Source organism: Amblyomma mixtum, chromosome 10, assembly GCF_055824585.1.
Source record: "Amblyomma mixtum isolate Tamu chromosome 10, ASM5582458v1, whole genome shotgun sequence".
NCBI lineage: Eukaryota > Metazoa > Arthropoda > Arachnida > Ixodida > Ixodidae > Amblyomma > Amblyomma mixtum.
This window is the reverse complement of record NC_143021.1, coordinates 39,390,628-39,400,970: the sequence shown is the minus strand read 5'-3', so window position 1 is coordinate 39,400,970 and position 10,343 is coordinate 39,390,628. Positions and strand designations below refer to the sequence as shown.

Sequence of the window (10,343 nt, the reverse complement as noted above, 5' to 3'; positions counted from 1 at the left end):
CAATGTTTCTTCGAAATAAAAACCAGTTGTAAGTCAGCGCTTGTCTCTTGTCCCGATGTTTTGCGCTGTTCCATCAAGAGTGAAACTAGCGTCGAACTTAAGAAGAAAGTATTGGACGATGTGTTCCACGAACGCCTTGGTGTCAGAGTTAGCACGGTAGAACGGATACACAGGTTTGGAAAGAAGGGCGTGTACAAGGTGCGTCCAGTGATCGTTCGTTTCTTCGACTACAATGAAAAAATGAATTTATTTAGGAACTGCAAGAAATTAAAGGGCAGCGATACTTCTTTATCACATGATTATTCCCAGGCGACTTTACATAAGCGTAAGAAACTGTGGGCAAGTGCACAGCATGAGAAGGACAATGGCGCAAAGATTCGGCTTGAGCATGACAGCTTTTTATTGATAAAGAGGAATTTGTCTGGGATGACGACAACCACTGCCGCTTGAGGGTAGAACGCACGCTTGCTCCTGATAATAAAAACGAATGACAGTTTGGGACAGAAGAAATTTTACATTGATAAATTTGAATGCACGCAGTCTCCTGAATAAAACTACTGAGCTAGAACACATTATCATGCTTTACCAGCCAGATGTGATTGCAGTAACAGAAACATGGTTGCGTCCTGAAATAACTGATAGTGAGATAGTACCACCTACGTATCGCATGATACGTAAGGATCGTGACACGCGCGGTGGTGGTGTGGCGCTTATTTTTAAAGAAGGAATCTAACTTGTTCTCATGAAGGATTGCCCTAACACGGAGAGCATCTGGTGCCGGATAAAATTTGGTGTTTCTTCTTGTGTTATTGCCGCAGTATATCGACCCCCCAGTGCCCCTATTACATTTCTTGAACGAGCAAGGCGGCCGGAGGGATCTTTCAAGTTGGCAAGCCAGCATAGAGCGTGGTGATCGCTCATGTGTAGTGTAATAGGCCCGCTACTTTTTCTGATTTACATCAATGACCTCCCATTAGGCATTACCTCAACACTAAGAATGTTTGCACACGATTGCGTTATTTATCGCAATGACCACATCGCCCTTCAAGAAGATCTACATCGCATTAATAACTGGTGCGCATCATGGCAAATGTCCCTTAACGCTGATAAATGCCAGTTAATGACATTTAGCCGTAAACGGTCTAATTATCTTTTCACTTACACGCTTAACAACAGTCCAGTCACTCTTGCGTCATCATACAAGTACCTTGGCGTCCACTTTTAATCTAATCTCTCATGGAAAACCCACATAGAAAAAATTACTGCCAAAGCTAGCCGTACATTAGGCTATTTAAAACGTAACCTCAGAGGTGCGCCTTCTTCCACACGGCAGCTGGCATATTAGACATTCGTCCGCCCTCAACTTGGATACGCATCTTTCATTTGGTCACCCCACCAACAGTACTTAATTCCCTAGAGCGCGTACAAAATCGTGCCGCTCGCTTCATTTCTCGCAACTATTGCCGACATTCCAGTATAACTAACATTAAGGCTTCGTTATCCCTTCCATCCTTAGAATCTCGCAGAACAATAGCTCTTATCTGCCTCTTCCATGAAATTGTTTAGAGCCATCATTCCTTCACACTACCCCTTTCAAAACCGGCCCGCACATCTCACCGATTGCATAATCACCTCAGCTTTAAACGCCTTTCGGGAAGGACCACTGCAGTCAACTAATCAGCCCTGCCCCGTGCAATCATTTATTGGAATATTCTTCCTGCAACATTGTTAGCATCACAGATTATTTTATTTTCAAAGAAAAAATAAGTAGCATTTTGTTCTGAAGTGTGCTTTTTCCTGAAGTGTGTTCTGTAGTGTGTTTTTCAACTTAGTTTTTCAATTTAGTTCTATTTTCTGGTTGGTTGTTTGTTACTTGTATAACGATGTTAAAATAACCATGTTCTACCTGCTTCTTTTTCCCACCCCAGTTATGTAACCCCCCTCACATAATACTCCAGTCGGAGCCCGTGAGGTATTTGAATAAATAAATAAATAAATAAATAAATAAATAAATAAAAAACAACCTTGAATGGCCGTTCGTGCAGGTAGGGTCCAAATTGCGACGTGGCCCAAATAATGGCGATACATTCTTTCTCGGTCGTCTAATAGTTGGCTTCGGCTTTCAAGAGTGAACGGATAGCGTACGCGATAACTTTCTCGTGTTCACTATTTTTCTGAACGAGGACCGCTCCTAAGCCCACACTGCTTGCATCTGTATGAATTTCGGTTTCGGCGTTTTCATCAAACTGTCCGAGCAGAGGAGGGGACTGTGAGCGGCGCTTCAGCTCTTTGAAAGCTTCTTCTTGCAGCGTTTCCCATTTAAAAGGCACGTCAGCCTTGGTAAGTTGGGTCAAAGGTTCAGCGATGCGCGAAAAGTTCTTGACGAATCACCGGTAATAAGCGCACAATCCAAGGAATCTGCGTATAGCTTTCTTGTCATTAGGCTGCGGAAGCTGCGCGATTGCAGCCGTCTTCTGAGGGTCTGGGCGAACTCCATCCTTGCTTACGACCGTGACCAAGGAACAGCAGCTCCTCGTAGGCGAAGTGGCACTTCTCTGGTTTCAGTGTTAGGCCTTAAGACTTGATTGTTTCCAGCACTATCCGAAGCCTTGATGTAGAGCAGAGGCCGAATGGCATCACCTTGAACACGAAGAGTCCGTCTGGTGTGATGAGCGCAGTCTTCTCGCGATCTCTTTCGTCGACTTCAATTTGCCAGTAGCCGCGCTTCAGGTCCATCGATGAGAAGTACTTATCGTTGCACAGCCGACCTAATGTGTCGTCGATGCGGGGAAGGGGGTAGACATCCTTCTTCGTAATGCTGTTCAGGCGGCGGTAATCGACGCAAAAACAAGGGTGCCATCTTTCTTTTTTATTAGGACGACTGGTGCCGCCCAGGGTCTCCTCGATGTTTCAAGAAATGCTTCGGCGCGGCAGACAAGGACAAAACGTAGAATAACACCACAGAGCGCCAACTAACAACTGATTTTATTGGAACCCGCGTCAACGAATATCTCCTCGATGGCTGCATGACGTCGTCACGAAGCATTTCCTCAACTTGCTTGCGGATAGCTTGGCGTTCTAGCTGCGATACGCGGTACGGGCTCTGTCGCAGTGGTCGGGCGTGTTCGTCTGTGACAATGCGGTGCTTGTCAAGTCCGGTTCGTCGCACATTTCATGCTGATGAGAAGCAGTCGCTGTACCTTTGAAGAAGACTGCGGATTTGGTATTGTCTGCTCCAGGTTAATGCTGGGTTGATATCAAACGTGGGTTGATGGCCTTGGTCAGATGGCTCTACTGGTTGGTCGGGTAAGGCAAATATGTCTTTGATGTCTGCCAGCTCGTCGAGAAAAGCAATCGTCGTACCTTTGTTTAGATGCCGGTATTCTTCGGTGAAGTTGGTTAGCAACACCTGGGCTTGGTCATTTCGGATTTGGGCGACTCCCCGTGCGACGCCCAGTCCTCGATCCAGGAGTAACTGGGTGTTCTCCTCGATGACGCCCTCTGCAGCTTCGATGTCTCCAGTACCTATGCAGGCGAGGACACTTGATCTGGGCGGCACGCTCAATGCTTCGTCGAGAACGTTTAAGGCAACGTGATGAGTCGCAACAGGTATGGCTTTGTCCGTGGAAAGTTTGATCGACTTAGATCGAAGGTCGATGATCGCCCGATGTTCGTTCAGGAAGTCCATTCCCAAAATCACGTCTCGCGAGCATTGGTGTAGGATCAGGAGGGTTGTAACATAGGTTCTCTCATTTACAGTAACTCTCGCGGTGCAGCGTCCTGACGGCGTAATCAGGTTGCCACCTGCGGTGCGAGTGGGCCGCTCATGCAGAGTAATCAGCTCCCGTGTCGACCAAGTCAGTAACCGCGTTACCGTCGACCGTAACTTCAAGGTCACTTGTTTGCGTTCTCGTATTGTACGTTGTTTGAGTTGAAGTTAAATGAGTTGAAGTTAAATATTGGAAAAACCAAGGCTGTGATGTTTCATCCAAAAAATAAACTTTATGTACTACCACCAATTCTAATTGAGGGTATAGAGATAGAGGTTGTGCAGAGTTTCAAGTCGCTCGGTGTTATTTTTTCTGAAAATTTGTCCTGGGAGCAGCACATAAATGACCTCATCAAAAAACTTTCGAAAACTGTTGGTCTCACGCGGCGTCATTGTTTTACTTTTCCAAGAGCAGTTAATATTCTGCTTTACAACTCTTTATTCTCATCCGTGCTCAACTACGGCGCACTTGTGTGGGGAACAACAAGCAAAAATAACATTAATGATCTTCACTTGCTACAGAAACGTGCCATCCGCATAATTTGTAAAGACCCCTATTTAAGCCATACGAAGGACATGTACAGGCAGCTGAACATTGTTAGTGTAGAATCTATGTACACCTATAGACTGTCTAAACAATATAAATGAGAAGAATCTAAAAATATAAATGCATTAAAATTGCTAGCCTGACTGGAAAAGCACACTCGTACCTACCCAACGCGCAAGCCCGAACAATGGAATGTGAGTAAATGCCGTACGGCTTATGGAAATCAAATGTTGAAATTCCAACTGCCGACAATGCTAAATGATTTCTCGAAGGACGAGAACACAGATATGCAATCTATTTCATTGAAAAACCTACGAATGAAATTTGTATAGAATTAGAATGTGAACATGCTTTTCTTATTCTTTGGAACCATTTGTTTTTTTGCATTTACTTCTGTATCTCTATTTTTTACCACATATATTTCAACTATCTTATACGGGAGTCCAGGTTCGTGCACGCTTCTTTCTATATGTTATGTAATAATTTCATTACCTTTTTTATTTATTTATTTATTTATACTGCAATCCCGTATTTGGGATTTTAGCAGGGTGGGGATACAAATTAAGCAGTTGAACAAAACAGGCAAAAGTAAACAAAAAGTAACAGTGCAAATTGAAGCTATTCTGCACCGTTGGGAATGAAACAATTAAACATATACAACAGAACAGTGATATAGCAAATGCGATAAAATCTAGGTGATATGTTGCGAGAACACCGTCAGCGACGGCTGCAGCACTTCAGTGTTAGTAAGGTTATTCCAATCGGAAATAGTTCGTGGAAGGAATGAGTATTTAAAGCAGTTATTTCGAACGCGATAAGGAGTTAAAGTTGGCTGGTGTCGTTGTCGCGTCGCATAACCGGACGAAAAAACAAGCAAATCGGTGAGTTCCGTTTTGTAGTGTCGCTTGATTAACTGATACATAAATTTAAGTCGTGCACAACGATTTCGCTCCGATATTGTCGGAAGGCCAGCTTGGTTTTTTTTTTGGTTTTGTGGGCTTTTAACGTCCCAAAGCGACTAAGGCTATGAGAGACGCCGTAGTGAAGGGCTCCGGAAATTTCGACCACCTGGGGTTCTTTAACGTGCACTGACATCGCACAGTACACGGGCCTCTAGAATTTCTCCTCCAAAGAAATTCTAGCCGCCGCGGCCGGGATCGAACCCGCGTCTTTTGGGTCAGCAGCCGAGCACCATAGCCACTGAGCCACCGCGGCGGCTGGAAGGCCAGCTTGGATTAAAAGATGTGTTACTGATGTACGTCGGTAATTGTTATATATGTATCGTGCCGCCCTCTTTTGAACCTTCTCTAATTTATACATGTTAGTTTTCGTGAACGGGTCCCAAATGATAGAAGCATAATCTAAGGTAGGCAGAACAATACATTTGTAAGCAAGTAGGCGTACAGATGGGGTAGACAATCGCAATGCCCGTCCCAAGAAAAACAGTTTACGAAAAGCGTTACACGGTATGAAGTCAATATGTTTATTCCAACTAAGAGTGTTAGTGACCCAGAGCCCTAGATATTTATATTCTGTTACTTCTCCCAGTGTCATGCCGTTAATACAATATTTGAAAGGTAAGACTTTCTTTTTCTGGGTGATTCTCATTAGTACAGTTTTTCAAAAGTAACGGACATTTGCCATGCTTCACACCATGCGAACATTGTTTGCAACGCACTATTAAGTAATAGCTGATCGGAAACATTTCTGACTTCTGTATAAATAACACAATCATCAGCGTAAAGTCTTATTTTCACAGGAATGTTAGCAACAATATCATTAATATATATTAAAAACAACAGAGGACCAAGAACAGAGCCCTTAGGGACGCCAGAGTGAACTGTAAGCCTGTCAGAAGAATGATCATTAAAAACGACGAATTGTTCTTTGCTTGAAAGGTAGGCTGAAATCCATTTTACTAATTGTTCGTTTTGAAATACTGTGTCCAATTTATAAAGTAACATTTCTTGAGTAACCTTATCAAAAGCTTTCGAGAAGTGCATAAGTACGGCATCAATCTGCGTTCCATTGTTAATTGACGAGGCAAAATCATGTATAGTTTCGACTAGCTGTGTACAAGTTGAGTAAGCCCTCCTGAATCCATGCTGATACTTAGTAAAAAAATTATTAGCTTCGAGAAAGTTTGATATGTGATTGTGAATTATGTGTTCAAGTAGTTTACAAGCAGTTGATGTAAGTGAAATAGGGCGGTAGTTCTTGATCAATCGCTTGTCTCCACTTTTATGAAGCGGTTTCACTCTAGCAGTCCCCCAGTCTCTCGGAATTTGACCTTCATTTAAGGACCTTGTAAATAAAACAAACAAATATATAGGTGTCCACTGGGCATATCTTTTCAAAAAGGCATTAGGTATGTTCTCTGGTCCAGGTGATTTCTTTATATCAAGGTTAAGTAACATGTTTAAAATGCCATGAATACTAATTACAAGGTCATCCAGAGGCGGCAGGGAAGCTTCAATTTTTGGAAAGATATTATTGTCATCAATAAATACGGACTTAAAGTGTTCATTGAATACATTAGATATCATTTGTGCATCACTGACCAGAACACCTTTGATTTCAAACTCATTATTGATCCTTGAGGTTGGGGAGACCAAACGCCAGAATTTCTCGGTGTACTGTGATGTAAAGTTGGGCAAACATTCATTAAAGTAACGCTGTTTGTCAGTGACAGTGTTCTGTTTCAGTTGAGAAGCAAAACGATTTTTTTTTCCAATTCTGGATTTGGATTGGATTGGAAAACTTTATTCACCGGCAAAAAGTGATTTAAGGTGAGTTCTTGGTCCCGCTAGATGGCCGTCAGCCCGTGGCTTACGGCGACCTCGTTGGCTCGCTCCACTGCCCGTAGTTGGATCCCCGGGTCGGAGCTGAGCAGCACGGCCTCCCACTGCTCGGAAGTTAGGAGCTGAATTAGGTCCGGGGGAGGTGGATCCTCTGGACAGTTCCACAGGATGTGGTCTAGTGTGGCTCTGTCGCCGCACTTGATACATTGGGGGGAGTATTGCCCGGGGTACATGAGCGAAAGTACCGCCGGGTTCGGGTGGGAATGGGTTTGCAAGCGGCGCCAGGTGGTCTCCTGGGTCTTCGTGAGCGATTTATGCGGTGGAGGGAAGATGCGTCTTTCGAGGCGAAAGTGGTGTGTTATGTCGTGAAACGAGTTCATGCCATCCCTCGAGAAACTCGAGTCAGAGGAGCCCACTGCCCGGCCGACGAAACCTCGGGCGTAATCGTGGGCTGCCTCGTTCCCCGGGTTGCCCGAGTGGGCTGGAACACATAACAACTCGATCTCCCTTGCGGGGGTGTGGCGGGTGCTCTTGAGGATTTGGAGGGAAATGGGGGAGACGCGGCCCCTCGCAAAGTTGCGTATGGCTGCTTTGGAATCGCTGAAAATAATGTCAGCTGATGTGCTGGCTATGGCTAATGCAATTGCCGCTTCCTCCGCCGTCTCGGAGGAGGTGGTGTGTATCGTGGCGGCTGTTAGGGGCGAACCGGTCCCGGTCACTGCGCCTATCGCGTACGCTTTGTGCGGTGTTAGATATTTCGCCGCGTCCACGTAAGCGGCCGCGGGGTAGTCCTTGTATTTGGCGTGTAAGGCGCGGGCTCTCGCCTTGCGCCTTCCATCGTGGTGCGTAGGGTGCATGTTCTTAGGTAGGGGTTTGACACTGAGCATTCTGTGTACTTCGGGGAAGAGTTGTTTCGAGTCCTCGGTTAGGGGTTCGGCGTTTATCTTTATACGGTGCAGGATGGCCCTACCTGCCTTGGATCGCGTGAAACGTGCATACTGGGAAGTGAGGTGTGCTTCGCACAGTTCGGGTAGCGTGTTGTTTATGCCAAGGGCTAGCAATCTGTCGGTAGGCGTGTTGTGCGGTAGACTGAGCGCTGTCTTGTAAGCTTGACGGATGAGGCACTCTATCTTGATCTTTTCCGCTTGATAGAGGTGCAGGTACGGTAGAGTGTACACGAACCTACTGAGGACGAATGCTTGGATCAGTCGGCAGAGGTCGTTCTCCCTCATGCCGCGTCTCTTGTTTGCTATTCGTCGTATGAGCCGGGTGGTTTGATTGACCGTGGCGGTCAGTTTGCCTATCGTTTTGCTATTCCTGCGGTTGCTCTCAATGAGCATCCCGAGAATTCTAATGGTAGATACTTCCCTGATAGGGTGTCCTCCTACATTTATGTGTAGTGAAGGTGGGGGTGCCTGGCCTGTGAGGCTGCCTCTCGGTCTGTCTCTGAGCACAAGCAATTCTGATTTTGGATGCGAGCATTCGAGCCCCGCGCCAGAGGCATGCGACTCGATTATGTTGACGGCCTCCTGCAGCGTCTCCTCTATTTGGCCGTCACTGCCCGTGGACATCTACAGGGTGATGTCGTCCGCGTATAAGCTGTGTTGTAGACCCTCGATTGCAGCCAGTTTCGGGGGTAGCGTGATTAGGGAGAGGTTAAATAGGAAGGGCGAGAGGACCGAGCCTTGCGGCGTGCCTCTGCTTCCTAGGGGGATGGGATCGGACGTGAGACCTCCGAGCGATAGCTCAGCCGTTCTCTCCGAGAGGAAAGAGCGAACGTAATTGAACGTTCTCTCCCCTGGGTCGATGCGCGAGAGGTTCGTGAGAATGGCTTCGTGTGAAACGTTGTCGAAGGCCTTTTCTAGGTCTAAACCTAAGATGGCCTTCGTGCCTTTCCTGTATGAAGGGTCTAGGACGTCTCTCGAGAGTTGGAGCATGACGTCTTGCGTGGATAGGTTCGCTCTGAATCCTACCATCGTGTGTGGGATGAGGTCGCGGTCCTCCGCGTAGCTTTGTAGCCTGTTGAGGATAACGTGCTCCATTAGCTTTCCCACGCACGATGTTAAGGATATGGGACGGAGGTTTTCTATAGAGAGTTTTTTGCCTGGTTTCGAGATGAATGTGACCCTGGCGTGTTTCCATACCTGCGGGATCTCGCCTTCCCTCCAGTACGAATTCATCAAGTCTGTCAGTGCCGTCACCGACGTCAGGTCTAAGTTTCTGAGTGTCTTATTGGTTACTCCATCTGGTCCCGCCGCAGAGGTGGTGCGGAGTTTGCCGAGTGCAAACCACACTTCGGCGTCCGTGATGTCCGTGTCTCGGGTCTCGTTAGGGAGTCCCTCGTACGCGGGAAGCGGGTCTGTGTGTGACGTGTTAAGGTAACGGTTTCGCAGGTCTGCAAGCAGTCATGATGTAAAAAATAGCGCACAGGGAACACACGGGACGGAAAGTAAACGACGCAGACAGGGAAGTAAACGACACAGGGAACACACGGGACTTTCCGTCCCGTGTGTTCCCTGTGCGCTATTTTTTACATCATGAACGTTATCCAACTTGCCCAACTTTCCGCTTTGCTGTCTGCAAGCAGCTCTGCGTTCGTGCCTTGGTGTTGGTGTATGAGCTGTGCAAGTTGATCACGTTGTGTGGACTTCGTCTGCGTGGGATCTAGCAGGTGCCGGAGCAGGAGCCATGTTTTCTTGCTTCCCAGTTGTCCGGTTAGATTGTCGCAGATCTGTGCCCATTGTTGTTTCTCCAGTTCTAGCGTGTACGCTTCGATCTGTCTTTCTAGCTGCGCTGCTCGGCGTCTGAGCTGTCTGTTGTGACGCTGGGTCTTCCAGCGTTTGAGTATGCTGGCGTTCGCCTCCCACATGTGCAGGAGTTTCATGTCCGTGGTTTGATGTGGGTCCGTGGTTTGTGTGTCTACCGTGGTGGCTGAGACGTCCTCTTTGAGCGTGCGAGTCCACTCAGCGAGGTCGTCTATATGTGCGTGGGTGCGGTTTGTTCCCGGAGGCGTCTGAACTTGTCCCAGTCTGTGATTCTGGTGCGCGTGGGTGGGGGTTTGTGTGGCGTGGTATTAAAAGTCGTGGATACGATGTAGTGGTCGCTGCCTAGCGTGTGTCCGGTGTTTGACCATTGCGCTTCGCGCACGTTTTTGCTCAGGGTGAGGTCTGGCGATGTGTCCGCACTAACACTACTGCCGATTCGCGTCACCGCTTGGGGGTCGTTT

At 46.9% G+C, this 10,343-nt stretch overlaps 1 protein-coding gene across 1 annotated transcript in view; it reads left to right on the top strand.

Annotated features, from left to right (window-relative positions):
• LOC149325623 (innexin shaking-B-like) overlaps positions 1-10,343 on the top strand; it is a 438,384-nt gene that overhangs the window by 278,754 nt on the left and 149,287 nt on the right. The gene's annotated exons all lie outside the window — the stretch shown is intronic.